Below are 19,998 nucleotides of genomic sequence, written 5' to 3'. Positions count from 1 at the left end.
GAAGCACACTACCTACAACTGCACCCATTCTCTCCTACTCACACACACAAAAAATCACCGGAAGAAATGTAGGAATAATAATTCTTTGATATACCACTGAATCCATCCTGATTTATTCTTTAATTGGGTCAGTCCAAAACTTGGCAATTTATTCTTTAAAAAGTATTACTTCCAGTACATCTTTTGATCAACTATTATACACCAGAGTGTCTGCCTGTGAGCCGTCAGTGGTCTTTACACTGTATGTCATCAACTGATTAAAAAGCTGTAGGATTATTATATGCCCCAAGTTTTACCTTTAGACTAAATAAATAAAAGTAAAACTCTGATTAAGTGGGATTTTACCACGTTTTAATATTTAAAATGGTTTAACATTAAAATATGAAAATTCTGGGTTGCAATAACCTTTCAAAAATTTTCCAAATGACTGAAACCATACCAATTAATTTATGTCATCAAAATCCTAACACAGCTGTAGGCAGGGGGAATCTTTAATCAGTATGGCTTGATGATGGTTTGATGGAACAATGTGAGGTGAGAACAAAAATAGGAATATGAAAATTAGAGGAGATGAAATCTGACCTAGATATCTTTTCTGGTACACATTATGCTTCTCTAAAATTTCGAATTCTTGATTGAAACAGCCTCCACCTAAAGTCCTCCTGGTTAGAATTGTGATTAGGTGGTCAAGGTGATTCTAGTGGATCAGTGGGCAGATGCTTAGTTGAATACACATTTCCATGATAGGACATTATGATACACATGAGAGAATCAGAAGCCAATCTGAAGATAACATAAAACATTTTAAACAGGTGATTACAACATCTACGCAAACATTTTTGCTTGATGCAGTTTGCTTGAATGCAGTGAAAAGTAAAAGGAGGAAAATCAAGGAGCGTGTTATAGGAGAATTTTTCTGTGTGCCAAATAACTGTTCTGGCTAAATTATTTTCTTTCTTTTTCCAATCAATTGTCTGTGTATCAATGAGTGAGAGTCAAAACAAATTCTCTCTTCTCTTTCTTTCCATATATCTATGTATACATATGAATGTATATGTATATATACATACATTGTGTGTGTGTGCGTGTGCGTGTGTGTCTTTATGAGAGGCACATTGGGGACTTGAAATTTGCTGGAGTTTATGGGACTGGACAATTGATAAGATCATCCCAAGAGAAGTTAGAGAACAGTGAGTGGGAAACAAAAAGAACAGAGGGGCAAAGCTGAGTCAAAAACTTGACTAAGTTATATAAACTAACTCTTAGTTACAGTGAATTTCTGATGCTTTACTCAGCTGTTATTTTCAAAAGTCAAAAATTTTGAATGGGGGCCAGAATTGGATCCTATTCTGAATCAACAAAACCAAGCTCTTTCCATCTCCATCAAAGAATTTTCATTTTGCCAAATAAGAACATATTGAAAATGTCACCAAAATGTAACATTCTCCTTCCATCAGCCCACTTGACACAGGGATTATCTCACTTATGGCTCACAACAACTTTTAAAGTAGGGATTAATATTATCCCTATCTTAGACATAAAGAAGCCAAAGAACAAAGTGCCTACAGTCACACATCTCATAAGCTTTGGAGCTGAGATTTGAACCTAGACAAGTTTGTGAACACACTTTAGCTTTTAATCACTGTATCTATTCATCTTTCAAGAAGAAAGAGCTGAACAATAGGCTCCTTGGGAGTATATATACGTATTCAAATCAGTACTATAGCCTAAGAAAGGCTTGAAATTCATTTTAAAATTTTATTCATAGTATTATACCAACTACATATATAAATATATATATAATCACATTATTTTCTTATTACAAGGAAATAAAAGTTCCCTTTTCTTCTATTTTCTTTCCTCTCTTTTTCAGGTTGATCTATTTGCCTCCATAACAAATAAAGAGCCTAATTAAAAAGGTAAGACTGAAAAGCAACATAGGATAAAGGGAAGAGTGAGGTTAACTCAAGGATAGAAGCTAGAAGATCAGAGCTTGGCCTCTGGTCTGCTGTACATGATGTTAGGTAGCAGCATGAATGTGACTGGTTGAGTATAATGACTGGGAATATATGGAAAATCATACCAAATCAATGACTAATATTCTAAATGATCATGTGATTGAATGTTGATTTCAGTAGTGAAAAAAAAGTCAGTCCAAATCTTACAGAAAAATCAATACAGTCCTGTGCCACACAATAATGTTTCAGTCAATGATGCACTGCATATATGATGGTAGTTTCACAAGATTATAATACCATATTTTTACTGTATATTTTCTATGTTTAGATATACAAATATCTATTATTGTGTCACAATTGCCTGCAGTACTTAGTACAGTAACATGTTGTATGAGTCTGTAGCTTAGGAGCACTACAGTATACTATATAGCCTAGGGGTATAGGAGGCTATATCATCTAGGTTTGTGGTGAGTACATGCTAGATGTTTGCACAATGATAAAATCACCTAGTGATTTATTTCTCAGAATGTATACCTGATATTAAGTAGAAGCATGACTGTATAAGAATATTTCCATAATAAGTGGAAATTAAACTAAAATTTACAGTAATGGGAGAGATTAAGAGAAACAGAGAGAAATAAGTATTGAAACTCAAAGTAGTAAGGATACTATGAGAAAAGCTATGGAACCTAAATTAGTATGATATGTTCACAAGACAGAGAAACTATGCACTATAATATTCTGAGAATTGTGTTGGCTAGGAGTGGAATAGCGGTTATGAAAATTTGGTCAGAGTTAGATTATTAATGTCAAATATTTCAATATAAGTATTTTGCACTTTCTTTTGTAAGCATATGGAGGCAATGACTGATATTTAATGCAAATTGAATTGGTGTAGGGAGAAACTAGAGTGGGGCTCCAGTTACAAAATACTTGCATGGTAAAAATATGAGACAGGAACGATCTTGAATACAGTCATGGCAATGGATATTGGGACGGCAAGACAGATGTAAAATTTTAAAAGCATTTGCAGGACTTCTTAATGGATTAGATATGGACAAGGAAGAAATGTAAGGATTCAAAAATAACTTCAAAGCTAAAAGCCCTAGTATCTGGTAGAATATAATAGTGCCATTGGCAGAAACTAGAAAGAAGAAAAGAGAATTGGATTGTGTCATAGTCCATTTTGTGTAGCTATAAAGAAATACCTGAATCTGGGTTATTTATAAAGAAAAGAGATTTATTTGGCTCACAGTTCTGCAGGCTGTACAAGAAGCATAACATCAGCATGTGTTTTGGTGAGAACCTTAGGAAGTTTGCAATCATGACAAAAGGTGAAGGGGGAGCAGGCATGCCACATGGTAAGAGAGGAAGGAAGAGCCAGGAGAGGGATGCCATGCTCTCTTAAACCACTAGCATTCTTGGCACGGTGCGGTGGCTCACACCTGTAATCCCAGCACTTTGAAAGGCCAAGGCAGGTGGATCACCTGAGGTCAAGAGTTCGAGACCAGCCTGGCCAACATGGCAAAACCCCATGTCTACTAAAAATACAAAATATAGGCGAGCGTGGTCATGGGCTCTTATAATCCCAGTTACTTGAGAAGCTGAGGCAGGAGAATCACTTGAACCTAGGAGGCAGAGGTTGCAGTGAACTCAGATCGTACCATTGCACTCCAGCCTGGATGATAGAGTGAGACTCCATCTCAAAAAAAAAAAACAAAAAAAAAACTAGCTCTCTCATGAACTAATTGAGTTAAAACCCACTCATTGCCATGGGGACAGCACCAAGCCATTAATTAAGGATCCACTTCCATGACCCAAACACCTTCCACTAGGCCCCATCTTCAACAATGTAGATCAAATTTCAACATGAGATTTGGAGGGAACAAATGTCCAAACTGTATCTAGTTGAAAAGCATATCAAGTACTAGAAATATCAACATTGACATGAAAGAAAGAAATTTATCTGGAATGGCAATCTGCCCAATTTAGAGGTCATGGATTGAGATTCATCTTTGGGAAACAGCTTCATAAATGTAAATATTATATTTGTATGACTTGATGAGTCCTTCAAAGATAGGCAGGAATTGTTTGTGACCATGACGGATTCACAGGGACCAGGTTTACCCTTCTATCTTCAATCAGCAAAAATTTTGAAATATTCCAGCACACATATCAAGACTATAATCACTCAGGAAAAGAAACAAGTTAAGTGAATTTTACATTTTACATCACTACCTACAGTTCAAAGAAGCCAAAATCATTGAAATTTATTGGGAAGAATATCAGAGAGGAAGGACACAGATAAAGTGTCCCAAAGACCTGCAGAAGATCCCTTCAGAGAACTGTAAAGTGATATTCAACTAGGGAATGCTTCAAGTCTGAGTACTGATCTGCATATAAATGAGCAGAAACTACCCAAGTCTGAAGAAAAAACTACGGGAAAACAGCAACATTTAGGGCTCCCACAAAACTGGGCATATTTTGTATTTCCACCATCCAAAGTAGAAAGTCACAAAGCACTGGGTAGAGTTCTTGGAAGGAGATTATCTTATTAGTGGGACCATACTGGCTTTAGATTAATGGCTATTCTAGATCACACCTCACCCTTTCAAGAATCTTAAAAGGAAGGCTAAAGTTAGTTGATCCCAAGCAAATGTTCACCAGGACAAGTTCAAAACAAACAAACAAAAAAATCATGCAACATCCATCAACATAATATTCACAAGGTTTTATAATCAATCAAAAATTACCAGACCTGAAAAAAAGGTAGGAAATGTAACCATAATCAGGAGGCAAAAAGTAAAAAAAAAAAATCAACAAAAATATACACAGATGTGACATAGATAATAAAATTAATAGATCAGGAAGCGCCGGGTGTGGTGGCTCACGCCTGTAATCCCAGCACTTTGGAAGGCCGAGGTGGGAGGATCATGAGGTCAGGAGATCGATACCATCTTGGCTAATACGGTGAAACCCCGTCTCTACTGAAAATACAAAAAATTAGCAGGGCTTGGTGGCGGGCGCCTGTAGTCCCAGCTACTCAGGAGGCTGAGGCAGGAGAATGGTGTGAACCCGGCAGGCGGAGCTTGCAGTGAGCCGAGACTGCACCACTGCACTCCAGCCTGGGCAACAGAGCGAGACTCTGTCTCAAAAAAAAAAAAAAAAATAGATCAGGAAGGACGGCAAAGTTAAAACACACACGCACACATATATATGTATATCCATATATCCATACATATATATATATACACACACACATAGATATGTATATCCATCCATGTATGTTATTCCATATATTAAAGAAAGAGGAGGAAAGCATGAAAGTGAGGAGGTGCAAAATGGAGATTTTTAAAAATAAAGCTAAAACTTCGAGAGGTGAAAAAATACATTTCAAACTGTTAAGACACAAAATAGGATTAACCATAAATACTGTAAAAGAAATGATTAGTAATTTGAAAGATGTAGCAATAGAAAGTATCTAAAATAAATAAAAAATTAAAAAGCCATTAAAAAGAGCTTTAATAATATGATCTTATATTGGGAAAAGCCTAAAGATTCCATCTAAAAACTATTAGAACCGATAAATTTAATAAAGTTTCTGGATACAAAATCAACATAAAAAATCATTAGCATTTCTATATGCGAACAGTGAACAATCTGAAAAAGGTATCAAGAAAGTAATCCCATATACAATAGTTACAAATAAAATTAAATACCTAGGAATTAACCAAAGAAATTAAGGATCTCTATAATGAAAACCATAAAACACTGATGAAAGAAATTGAAGATTATGCCAAAAAAATGGAAAAATGTTCTATGTTCATGGATTGGAAGGATTAATATTGTTAAAATGTCCATACTACCCAAGGCAGAGCTGCCCAAAACCATAGGAACCCACCTCTTGCATCAGCATGACCTGGATGTGAGACATGGAGTCAAAGGAGATCATTTTGGAGCTTTAAGATTTGACTGCCCTGTTGGATTTTGGACTTTCATGGGACCTGCAACCCCTTTGTTTTGGCCAATTTCACACATTTGAAATGACTATATTTACCCAATGCCTGTACCCCCATTGCATCTAGGAAATAACTGACTTACATTGGATTTTACAGGCTCAGAAGCAGAAAGGAATTGCCTTGTCTCACATGAGTCTCTGGAATGTAGACTTTTGAGTTAATGCTGAAATGAGTTAAGACTTTGAGGGCCTGTTGGGAAGGCATGATTGGTTTTGAAATATGAGGACATGAGATTTGGAGGGGCCTGGGGTGGAATGATAGGGTTTGGCTGTGTCCCCACCCAAATCTCACCTTGAATTCCCATATGTTGCGGGAGGGACCCAGTGGGAGGTAATTGAATCACGGGAGCAGGTCTTTCCCATGCTGTTTTGTGATAGTGAATAAGTCTCACAAAACCTGATGGTTTTATAAGAGGGAGTTTCCCTGTACAAGCTTTCTGCCTGCCACCATCCACATAAGATAAGATTTGCTCCTCTTTGCCTTCCGCCATGATTTTGAGGCCTCCCCAGCCATATGGAACTGTAAGTCCATTAAATCTCTTTTTTTGTAAGTTGCCCAGTCTCAGGTGCGTGAAAATGGACTAATACAGGAACCCTTATACACTGTTGATGGGTATGTAAATTTGTACAACCACTATGGGAAACAGTTTGGAGGTTCCTCAGAAAATTCAAAGTTGAGCTTCCATATAATCCAGCAATTCTGCTGCTAGATATATACCCAAAAGAAAATAAATCAGTATATCAAAGAGATATCTGCACTCCCATGTTTGTTGCAGCACTGTTCACAGTAGCCAAGATTTGGAAGCAACCTAAGTTCCCATCAACAGATGAATGGATACAGAAAATGTGGTACATATACAGGAGTACTGTTCAGCCATAAAAATCAATGAGATCCAATTATTTGCAACAACATGGATAGAACTGGAGTTCACTATGTTAAGTGAAATAAGCCAGGCACAGAAAGACAAACATTGTATGTTCTCATTTATTTGTGAGATCTAAAAATCAAAACAATTGAACTTATGGACAGAGAGAGTAGAAGGCTGGTTACCAGAGGCTGGGAAAGGTTGGGTTAGGTGCCGTGTGGGGAGGTGGGGATGGTTAATGGATACCAAAAAAAATAGGAAGAATGAATAAAACTCACTCTTCGATAACACAACAGAGTGACTATAGTCAATAATAATTTAATTGTACATTTGAAAATAACTAAAACAGTATAATTGGAAATTTTGTTAACACAAAGGATAAATGCTTGAAGGGATTCTCCATGATCTGATTATTAGGCATTGCATGCCTATATCAAAACATCTTATGGACCAAATAAATAAATATATATATATACATACAATGTACCCAAAAAAATTAAAAATATATTTTTAAAGTGCTTTAGTAACTTAGGGACAATATCAAGCAGATGAACATACATATAAATAGTGTACTAGAAACACAGGTGGAGTCTTTGAAAACTATTTTAAGAACTAATGACCAAAATTTTTTCAAAGTTGATAAGTATAAATTATACAAATCCAAGAATCAACAAATACCAAGAAGAAATATGAAAATTACTATACCAAAGAACTTAATAATCAAATTGCCAAAAAAAAAGAAAAAGTGATGAAGGGAAAATCTTAAGAGCAGCCAGAGAAGAAGAGACACATTATGTAAGAGGAACAAACGTAATAACGACAACAGACTTCTCACAAAAACAACACTGCCAAGGGCACAATGGAGTGATAATATTAAAATACTTAAAGGGGAAAAATAAGCTGTCAATATAGAATCCCATATCTAGCAAGTACATTATCCAAAAGTAATAAAATAAAAGCTTTTTGGCCAGTCGCAGTGGCTCACACATGTAATTCCAGCACTTTGGGAGTCCAAGGCAGGCTGATCACTTGAGGTCAGGAGTTCGAGACCAGCCTGGCCAATATGACAAAACCCCGTCTCTACTAAAAATACAAAAATTAGCTAGGCCTGGTGGCACACACCTGTAATCCCAGCTACTCAAGAGGCTGAGGCAAGAGAATCGCTTGAACCCAAGAGGTGGAGGTTGCAGTGAGCTGAGATCACGCCACCGTACTCCACTCCAGCCTGGGTGACAGAGCGAGACTCTGTCTCAAAAACATAAAAAGACTTTTTTTCCATACAAACAAAAATGGACATAATTAATTTCCAGAAGTATAGTAAAGATATATGTTTTAGTTATTCAGGCAGAAATATATCTAATGAGCCAAATCTGGGTATTTCCAAAATTCATAAAAATAATCAATCCAATAGAAGACAGCAAACGTAGAAAAAAGGACAAATGGTAAAATGGATTACATCCAATTATCTTGATAAATGTATTAAATAACATGGTCCAAATATGCCAATTGAAAGGCAAATGTGTCAGATTGGATTTAAAGAGCAAGACTCAACCATATGCTATTTATAAAAGCCTACTTTAGTATACACATATAAGTTAAAATTAAATGCAGGGGAAAAGGTATACTATACAATACAAACACTAATCAAAAGAAAATTGAATGGCTAAATTAGTATCAAACAAAAATTTCAGAACAAAGGAATCACTAGGAATAAAGAGAAATAATTTACACTAATGAAGGGAACATGACAATTTTGAACAGGGTTTCTAAATACAAAAAAAAGAAGCAAATTTAAGGAAAAATAGGCAAATTCACAAATATAATTGTGAGATCAATATTTTGCTCCCAATAATCAATAGAAGAAGTAAACAAAAACTCAGTAATAATTGAAGAGACTAGAAAAGCATTATAGAACTACTTAGCTTACAGGATATTTATACACATGCCACCAAACAGGAGAATACATATGTGCAAATGGAAAATTCACAATATATATTTGGGTCCATGAGGCAATTATCAATACATTTAACATAACTGAAGTTACATAAATTACATTCTCTGACTACAATGGAATTACAAAAGTCAATAATAGAAATGTAACTGGAAAAAATCTACAAATATGTGGTAATATAAAAATAAATGCTTCTAAATACCTCATGAGCCAATAAAAATATCGTAAGATAAGTGTGAATATATCTTGACCTCAATGCAAATTAAAAATACATGCAACATTTTATGGGATGTAGATAAAGCAACAGCATTCATTCTCAGCAGAGGGAAATTTATAGCATTAGAAGCTTATATTAGAAGAGATGAGATTTCTCAAATCAGCAAGTTTAGCTTCTATTGTAAGAAACCAGAAAAAGAAAAATAAGTTTTTACAAAAGAAAGCAGAAGAAAGGAAATGATTAAAAATAAAAGAAAAAATTAAAATAGAGGAAAATGATAGAAAAAGTAAACAAAACCAAAGAAATAAAAAACTGGTTCTTTGAAATATCAATAAAATTAATAGCCCTCGAGCAATGCAAATCAGGGAAAAAAATGACACAAACTACCATTATTGTAAAAGAAGGAAAAGATATTACTACAGATCCAACAAACATGGAAATGGTATTAAAAGAATAATATGAACAATATCAAACCAATCAATTTGACTAAAGTTCTTAAAAGACACAAACTACCAAAGCTCACTTGAGAAAATAATCAATAACCTGTGTAACCCTATGTCTTTTAAAGAAATTGAATTGTTAATTCATAACATTTCAGAAAAATAAAACATTGGACCCAGGTGATTTAACTGTGGAATTGTAGAAAACATTTAGAGAAGAATTCATACCAATTCTGTGCAAACTTCCAGAAAACAAAAGAGGAAACAGTTTCATTTGGTGAGGCCAGTATTATTCTGTCACCAATATAGTAATATGTTCAAAAAAAGAAAACATCAGACTACTCTCCCTAATGAACATAGATGAAAAATTTTTAACAATATTTTATTAATTGTAATCCAAGGGCAAATCTAAAGAATAAAACTATATAATCATCCCAACAGATGCAGAAAAAGCATTTGATAAAATTCAACATCCATTTATGATTTACAAACTATTTGTAAATTACTACTCAAGTTAATAAATGGCATCTACGAAAAACCTTCAGTGAAATCATACTCAACAGCAAAAAGATGGATGTTTTCTTCCTATTACCAGGAACAGGTCAAAAGGATTTGGACTTACCACATCTGTTTAACATTCACTACTGGAAATCTTAACCAATGAGACAAAGTCAGAAAATGAAATAAACAACCTACAAATTGGAAAGAAAGAAGCAAGATTATCTTTATTCACAAATGACCCGATTGTTTCTACAGAAAAATCCTCAAAATTTTATTTTTAAAAATCCCCTAGAACTAATAAGTAAATTTATTCAGATGGTGTGATACAAAATCAACACACAAAAATCACTTGTAATCCTATGTACTGACAACCAGCAATTACAAAATGAAATTTTAAAAATTACTATTTACTACTATAGTACCCATCATCATGAATATTTAGAAATTTTATTTACCAAAATACATGCAAACATGTATGCTGAAACTTGTAATTGCTAAAGGAAAATTTTCAAGGCCTAAATAAATGCAGAGATATAATATACTCACAGATCGGAAAACTTGAGATTGTTTAGATGTCAGTTCTCTTCAAACTGTTCAGTAGAATCAATGCAGAATATTTTGTAGAAAATGGCAAGTCAATTCCAAAATTTATATAAAAGAATGAAATTGGAAGACTCACACTACCTAACTTCAAGTCTTACTATAAGGCTACAGGAAGTAAGAGACTGTGGTGTTGACTAATGCTAGACACATAGACCACTGGGACTATATAAAGTCTGGAAGTAGATAAATATCTATAGGGTCAATAGATTTTTCACGAAAGTGCCAAGATAACTCAATGTGAGAAAGAAGAATCTTTATGATAGTTGGCTATCCATACATGAACAGACAAAAACACACACACAACAATTTCACTATTTAACCCATGTCATTTAAAAAACCAACTCAAAAGAGATAATAAGCCTAAATATAAGAGCTAAAATGATAAAACTCCTAGAAAATATATGAGAAAAATCTTTGTGACCTTGTGGTAGATAAAAATTTCATGTAAGATACAAAAAGCATGAAGCGTAAAAAGAAAACAAATTGATAAACAGGATTTCATCAACATAAAAATATTTATTCCTTCAAAGATACCACTAAGGTACACACCAAGGGGATTTCAGCCAACATGGCCATTGAGACACAGCCAGGAGAAACATCTGCCACCAAGAGACCAGGACATTGGGATGACTGGAACACTCCAAGCAGATCTTCAAAAGGAAGGCATTGAGAGTAGATAGAAGGAGGATGCAGATGCTAGACTGAAAAGGGAGGAAGCTGGGAACACTGCATAGGGCTACCAAGCACCAGGACTCATTTTCAGCCCCTATATAGTGACTCCTGGGAAGGGGTGAATTGAACAGGTGAGGTGTGTCCTGCTTTCACTGTGGACCTCCAGAATCCTGGAAGCAGGAGACCCTACAACCCCCATGGACACTTGAGCTGGCAGGGTGCGATCCTTAAAGCGGAAGTAGGGGCAGGACTCTAGCCTGTGCAGAGCCGAGTCATTGACGCAGGAATGTCTGCAGTGGAGCACAGTCAAGGATGCCTATCTCCCAAGGCTCACCATGCTCTTCTAGGAGACTTCAGCCTTGGCGTTACTGTTGGACTTGGGCAGAGCAAGGTGATCTTGCCTGTGAGATGAGGGCAGCCTCTAATCTGAGCACACCCCTCTCTGTTGGCCCCTTCTAGGGTCCCAGCTTGGCCATGCCAACTTGCAGTACAGCCTCAGATGCTGAACCAGGGTGCTTTCCTAGGAGCCCTCAACACAGCTCCTTCACCAGTAGACCATGCCTGACCATTGGAGAGCTACAGCACAGTGGTCCCTGCCATGCACACAAACCTACCTGCACCCTCTCCCAAATGCAACTTCTCCTGCGCCATTTTGCTGGTACACACTCGCCCATGGCCAATCCCCAGTGCTTTCCCAGTATGTGTGTGCAGGGGGATTTTACCTACCCTCTCCTACTGGTACACATGTGCATACACACCCCACAGTGCCACTGTTGCCAGCATGAGCACCCCCCACCACCCCCTCCCACTGACATGGAGGCAACCAGCTGAGTCTCCCATTGACAGTGTAAATGTGTGCATATATACCAAAAACCCTGTTCCCCCATGCCATTACGGCCACAAGTGCAAACACACTCATGGATGCCAGCAACTCTGCCTGCCCCATGCTGACACCACCACTGCTGCCATCATGCACATGAATACTGTCAGCCCTGCCCCCTCCTGTGGCCACCACTGCTGATGTGAACACATGCACTGAAGCCAGCAGCCTCACATCTGCCAAAGCCCCACCCTACCATGCTGCCACCACCACCAGCATGAGTACATGCAGGAATGCCACAATCTCACTCCCACCGATACTCCACCTGAGCAGGTGCAGGTGTATTCTGCTGTGCTGCCACATCTGCTGACACATGAAAACAATTATGGATCCCACTCCCACTACCCTGATGAAGCACTTTGGTCGGCACCACCCATCAGAGTGCTGTGGCAAGCAGAGTGAATACATTGGCCCCTCCAGCACAGGAGGTTCCTAATCTTGAGGGACCAGAGAACAAAGCTAAAAGTACCAGCCCCCCACCCGAGTTAGAATATGCAGACCAAGAGTGTTGGCCTGAGACTTTTCCCCCCAACATCTTCCAGAAACAAATCCAGTTGACTGAACCCACCTTATAACACAATCAGACCCCCAAGGGCATTAAAGAAGATAAAAGAAAAAAAAACCATAGAAAGCATAGAGACTTCAAAGATTGCAGGAAAAATAGCCCACACAGATGAAAGAGAATCAGCAGAAGAACTCTGGCAACTCAAAAAGCCAGCGGGTCTTTTCACCTCGAAATTACCACACTAGTTCTCCAGTAATGGTTCTTAACTAGCCTGAAATGGCTGAAATGACAGATATAGAATTCAGAATATGGATAGAAACAAAGATCATTGAGATTCAGAAGAAAGTCAAAACCCAGTCAAAAGAATCTAAGAAATATAATGAAATGGTACAGAAAATGGAAGATGAAATGGCCACTTTAAGAAAAACCCAAACTGATTTACAGAGCTGAAAAACTCACTTCAAGAATTTCAGAATACAATTACAAGTACTAACAGCCAAATTGACCAAGCTAAGGAAAGAATTTTAGAGTTTGAAGACTAGTTCTCTGAAATAAGTCAGACAAAAATTTTTAAAAAAAGAATAAGGAAGAATGAGCAAGTCCTCCAAGAAATATGGGATTCTACCAAATCTACAACTCACTGGTGTCCCTAAAAGAGAGGACGAGAAAGCAAGCAACTTGGAAAACATATTTGAGGATGTTGTCCATGAAAGTTTCCCCTCCCTCACTAGAGGGGTCAATATTCAAATTCAGGAAAAGCAGAGAAACCCTGCAAGATACTATACAAGATGACCATCCTCAAGATATATAGTCATCAGGTTCTTCAAGGTCAAAATGAAAGAAAAACTGTTAAAGGCAGCTAGAGAGAAGGGGCAGGTCACCTATAAGAGATTCACATCAGGCTAATAGCAGAACTTTCAGCAGAAACCCTACAAGCCAGAAGAGATTGGAGGGCTGTATTCAGCATTCTTAAAGAAAAAACTGCCAATCAAGATTTCCATTTCCCACCAAACTAAGCTTCATAAGTGAAGGAGAAATAACCTCCTTTTCAGACAAGCAAATGCTCAGGGAATTTGTCACCACCAGACCTGCCTTACAAGAGGTACTTAAGGCAGTGCTAAACATGGAAAGGAAAAATTGTTACTGGCCACAAAAACATACTTAAGTACATAGACCATTGACACTACAAAGAAACCACACAATCAAGTCTGTATAATAATCAGGTAACAACACAATGACAGCACCAAATCTGCACATATCAATATTAACCTTGAATGTAAATGGTCTCCATGCCTCAATTAAAAGGCACAGAGTGGCAAGTTGAATAAAGTAGCAAAACCAATTGTATGCTGTCTTCAAGGAACCCATCTCACATGCAATGACACCCATAGGCTGAAAGTAAAGGGATGGAAAAAAAAAAAATCTACCAAGCAAACAGAAGACAGAATTTGCTATTCTAACTTCAAGAAAAATGGACTTTAAACCAAAAATAATCAAACAGAACGAAGAAGGACACTACATAACGGTAAAGGATTCAATTCAACAAGAAGACCTAACTATGCTAAATATATATGCACCCAAGACAAGAGCACCCAGATTGATAAAACAAATTCTTAGAGATCTACAAAGAGTCTTAGATAATCACAAAATAATAGTATGAGACTTCAACACCCCACTGACAGTATTTAACACACCAATGAAGAAGAAAACTAACAAAGATATTCAGGATCTGAACTCAACACTTGATCAAATGGACCTGATAGACATCTACAGAATTCTCCACCCCAAAACAAAAGAATATACATTCTTCTTATCTGCACATGGTACATACTATTAAATCAGCCACACAATTGGCCATAAAACAATCCTCAGCAAATTCAAAAACCTGGATTTATATCAACTATTAATACATTCCTGGACCCTAGTACAATAAAAATAGAAATCTGTTTCTCAGTGAAAATCACAAACCATACAATTCAATGAAAATTTAAAAACCTGCTCGTCAGCTTCAAAGAATTTCTTGATTTCTTCCTTAATTTTGTGTATGACCTTTTGGGTAAACAACAAAAACAAAAATTAACAAGCTAATATCACACCTAGAGGACATAAAAAACAAGAGCAAACCTAACCCAAAGCTAGCAGAAGAAAAGAAATAACTAAAAACAGACCTGAACTAAAAGAAATTGAGATACAAAAAAAAAAAAAAAAAAAAGGTGGCCAAGATGGCCCACTAGAAGCAGCTAGTGTGCACAGCTCTCACAGACAGGAATGGAAGGGCAAATAAAATACAGCACCTTCAACTGAAACATCCAGATACACACATTGGGACTAATCAAGGAAACAACTTTACCCTGGAAGAACAAAGAAAAGCAAGGCAGGACAATGGCCCACCCAGGAGCAACACAGAGCCAGGGGAACCTCCGCTGCCCAGGGAAGTAGTTAGTGAATGTGCAACACCAGGAACCCATGCTTCTCCCACAGATCATTGCAACCTGTGGGTCAGGAGATTCCTTCATAAACTCACTCCACAAAGGCCTTCAGTCTAACACACAGAGCTATGTGAAGCCTTACCAAAGAATCCAGCTAACCAGGGAAGTGAAACATCTCTACAACAAGAATTACAAAACACTGCTCAAAGAAATCATAAATGACACAAACAAATGAAAAAACATTCCTTGTCCATGGATAGGAAGAATCAGTATCATTAAAATGCCCATATTGTCCCAAGCAATCTACAGATTCAATGCTATTTTTATCAAACCACCAATGACATTATTAAGAGAACTAGAAAAAAAACTATTTTAAAATTCATATGGAACAAAAACAACAAAAAAGGCCCAAATAGCCAAGGCAAACTTAAGCAAAAGGAAGAAAGTTGGAGGCATAACATTACCCAACTTCAAAGTACACTACAGGGCTACAGTAACCAAAACAGCATGATGCTGTACAAAAACAGGCACATAGACCAATGAAACAGAATAGAGAGCCCAGAAATAAGGACACATATCTAAGACCATCTCATCTTTGACAAAGTTGACAAAAATAAGCAATGCGGAAAAGCTCCCTATTCAATAAATGGTGCTGAGATAACTGGCTAGCCTGTTGCAGAAGATTGAAACTGGACCCCTTTCTTATACTATATACAAAAATCAACTCAATATGGATAATGATTAAATGTAAAACCTAAAACTATAAAAATCCTGGAAGACAACCTAGGAGATGCTATTCTGTACTTAAGCCTAGGCAAAGATTTTGTGACAAAAATGCCAAAAGCAATTGCAACAAAAACAAAATTTGACAAAAGAGACCTAATTAAACTTAACAGCTTCTGCAAAGCAGAAGGAACTATTGCCAGAGTAAACAGACAATCTACAGAATGGTAGAAAATATTTGAAAACTATGCATCCCACAAAGATCTAATGTCCAGCATCTATAAGGAACTAAAACAAATTTACAAGCAAAAAAACAAAAACTCCATTAAAAACTGAGTGAAGGACATGAACATACACTTTTCAAAAGAAGATATACATGTGGCCAACAAGGATATGACAAAATGCTCAACATCACTAATAATCAGAGAACTGAAAATCAAAACCATGATGAGATTCCATCTCACACCAGTTGGAATGGCTCTTATTAAAAAGTCAAAAAGTAATAGATTTTGGCAAGGTTGCAGAGAAAAAGGATGACTTATACACTGCTAGTGCGAATTGTAAATCAGTTCAGCCATTGTGGAAAGCAATTTGTTGATTTTTCAAAGAACTTAAAACAGAATTATCATTCAACCCAGAAATCTCATTATTAGGTATATCCAAAGAAATATAAATAATTCTGTCATAAAATCATATACATGCATATGTCCATCACAGCACTATTCACAATAGCAAAGACATAGAGTCAACCAAGATGCCCATCAGTGGTAGACTGGATAAAGAAAATGTGGTACAAATACACCATGGAATACTACACAGCCATGAAAAAGAATAAGATTATGTCCTTTGCAGCAACATAGATTGGAGGCCATTATCTTGGGCAAACTAACACAGGAACAGAAAACCAAATATCACGTGTTCTTACTTATAAGTGGGAGTTAACCTTACATACACATGGACACAAAATGGAACAACAGACAGTGGGACCTATAGTGTAGAGGGTGGGAGGAGGGTGAATATCAAAAAATTACCTATCAGGTATTATGCTGATTAACTGGGTGACAAAATTGTACACCAAACCCTCATGATATGCAATTTACCTATAAAACAAACCTGCTCATGTACCCCAGAACCTAAGTTAAAAATTAAAAAAAAAAAAATCATTAAGAATAGAAATGGACAAGTCACCATCTGGGAGAAAATATTTTCAAAACATGTGCCTCACAAATGACATATCAAGTATATATTTAAAAATTATACAACTAAATAGTAAGAAAATAGACAAAAGTTTGAACAGACACATCTCAAAAAATTATATAAATTGAAAATATGTATAGAACTGATGCTCAACATCAGTAGCCATTAGAAAAATGCAGATTAAAGCTATCATGAAATACCACTAAGAACCCACAAGAATGACTAAAGTAGACTAACAAGTTGGTAAGGATGTAGAATAACTAAAGCTCGGATATTGCTGGTGTGAATGCAAAATGGTACATCCACTTTGGAAAATATTTTAGTCATTTCTTATGATATAAAGTATATGCTTATTATATATACCAACAGTACCTCTCCTGGGTACTGTTACCCAGCAGAAATGAAAATGTATTTCTTAGTTGTTTAGAATATCTTTATTTATTGTAGGCCAAACTACAAATACTCCAGTGTCCATCAGCAAGTAAATGGATAAACAAATTTGGTGCCTCATACAACGGAATACTATTCATAAACAAATTACCACTCAGAAACATATTACTGCTATATTCATGATGTGCATAAATATCTAAAACATTATGCTAAATTTAAAAAACTAAACCTAAAACACTAAATGCTGTATGATTCCACTTATATGAAATTCTAGAACAGGCCAAACTCTAGACACAGATAAATGATAAGAGTTTATAAGGGGTTAGGTTTGTGGGGAGGAGATTGAGTGGAAAGAGGCAGAAGAAACAAAAGTGTTGGGAGTACTCTACATCATAACTGTGGTTGGCTGCATGCATTGAAGTATGCTTTGTACACTTAAAAATGATAAATTGTAGGCTGGGCGCAGTGGCTCACGCCTGTAATCCCAGCACTTTGGGAGGCCGAGGCGGGCGGATCACGAGGTCAGGAGATCGAGACCATCTGGCTAACACAGTGAAACTCCGTCTCTACTTAAAAAATACAAAAAAAATTAGCCGGGCGTGGTGGCTGGCGCCTGCAGTCCCAGCTACTCAGGAGGCTGAGGCAGGAGAATGGCGTGAACCCGGGAGGCGGAGCTTGCAGTGAGCTGAGATGGCACCACTGCACTCCAGCCTGGGCGACAGAGCGAGACTCCATCTAAAAAAAAAAAAAAAAAATGGTAAATTTTATTGTATATACATCATGCCTCAATGAAACTGAAAGATAAAGAGAGTAATAGATGTCCAAGGAGCATGACTTGAAGAAGGTCTACAGTTAAAATTACCTGGGAGAAAGGGGACAATAACTCACCAAAGGAAAAAGATGGATCAGAAATGCAGGAATGAACAGAGGAATGCCACTTGGGCTAAAGATAAGCTAATACAGAATAGGAGTTTTCAAGAGGTACTTCACCACCACCCACTAAGAGGTATTTTAGAAATTTTTGGTTGACAGCAATACTGGAAGACGTTTTTACAGTTTGTGTTGGGGGAGTAGGAAAGGATGCTAGACATCTTGCAGTATATCAGACAGTCCTACATGTAGAAGAATTGTTTTGCATCAAAACAAACTTTTGAATGACTCACGGACATTCATACATGTAGAAATATCTGTTTAAAATGACTTTAGTCTAGGACCTAACGTATTCATAAAAATGCAAATACGTTTACATGTTATTAAATATATCAAATTTTCCAGAAATGCAACTACTATGTAGTTCTTTAGTTTGCTTGGTTTGAATCCTTACCAAACATTGTTTAAAAGTCCAAAAATTGACATTTCTTATAATAGTGCTGTTCATGGTATTTGAATCACGTTTGTATCAATCTGCATTTGTATTATATTAATGATGATTCTATGCATTGATGCATATTATTTTATCATAAATTAATCCATTTGTATATAGTTAAAGCATTATGCTGAGTTATTAAAGTTGTGTGAGTAGGACAATTATATCACCAATGCATTTTATTTCAACATGATAGGGCAGCATTCTAAGAATTAGTTTTAAAGTGGGGTGAGGGTTTGGTAGGATTAAGAATAATTATTCTAGAAGATAGGATTGTTAAAAGAGTTAAATTTTTAAGACATAGAGAAGAATAAGGACTTAGCAGATTTCCCCAAGTTTTGCTGATTTGAAGTTAGTCAAACTTTTAAGGAATGAGCAAGCATTGAGAGACGGAGAAATAGGGTATTTAAAATATGCACTTCAAAGTGTGGACAGTAAAAGAGGAAATAAACAGAACTGTTAGAATATGCACCAGAATCAGATGAAGGATTATCAAGTTTTGTGAACCTGTGCATCCTTGAAGTGAAGGCAAAGGGAGGTATTCATGTAGAGTGGAGAACTAGAGATTTTTTAAAAAGCCAGAGAAAGTGCCAGATAAAAATGAGAACACGTCTTTCCTGAGCTAAAAGGAATGGAAAAAGCTCTTCAGGTTGAAGATTTATCTCTGTGGTGATCATCGGGGCAGGCTGTCCATGTATATGTTGACAGAGGTGACCTACTCTGTGAGATCATGTGCTTTGAGTACCATTGCCCCCCAAATATCTCAGTCATTTACAGTGGTGTCTGATGCCCCACAATCATAAATGTGTCCTTTGGCATGTGGATTCTTTCTCCTATTAAAAAAAAATTAAAAGCTCTTGTATTGAGAAAAATAACATACTGAGTCCTTCTAAAGATTTTTACAATCCTGTGTTTATCAGGTCTTCACTGAGTTCAGATTTTGAATAAGGATTGTAGCAGTGGTATACAGACCTAGAGCTTCAGAAATAGAGTAGGGGAAATCTTGAGGGCAAAAAAGGACACAAGCTCCAAAGCCAATCCTCAGTGATCCCACCATTTAGTGTAAAAAAGCCAGAGAGGGGCAGTTCTTCTGGCAAAGTCTAAATTATTGCCCTGCCTCTTATTAACTGTGTGACTCTGGGCAAATTACCTCTCTGGGCAGGGTACTGAGGGAGTGCTGAGATGGGAGTTGGAAGTTGTTATTAAGGTGAAGATGAGGTATCACATGCCAGATGGTCTCATTAAGATATGAGATCATTTACCAGTTGCATTGAGGGCTTGA

This window comes from Pongo pygmaeus, chromosome 5 (assembly GCF_028885625.2).
Source record: "Pongo pygmaeus isolate AG05252 chromosome 5, NHGRI_mPonPyg2-v2.0_pri, whole genome shotgun sequence".
NCBI lineage: Eukaryota > Metazoa > Chordata > Mammalia > Primates > Hominidae > Pongo > Pongo pygmaeus.
Note: the sequence above shows the minus strand (reverse complement) of the source record.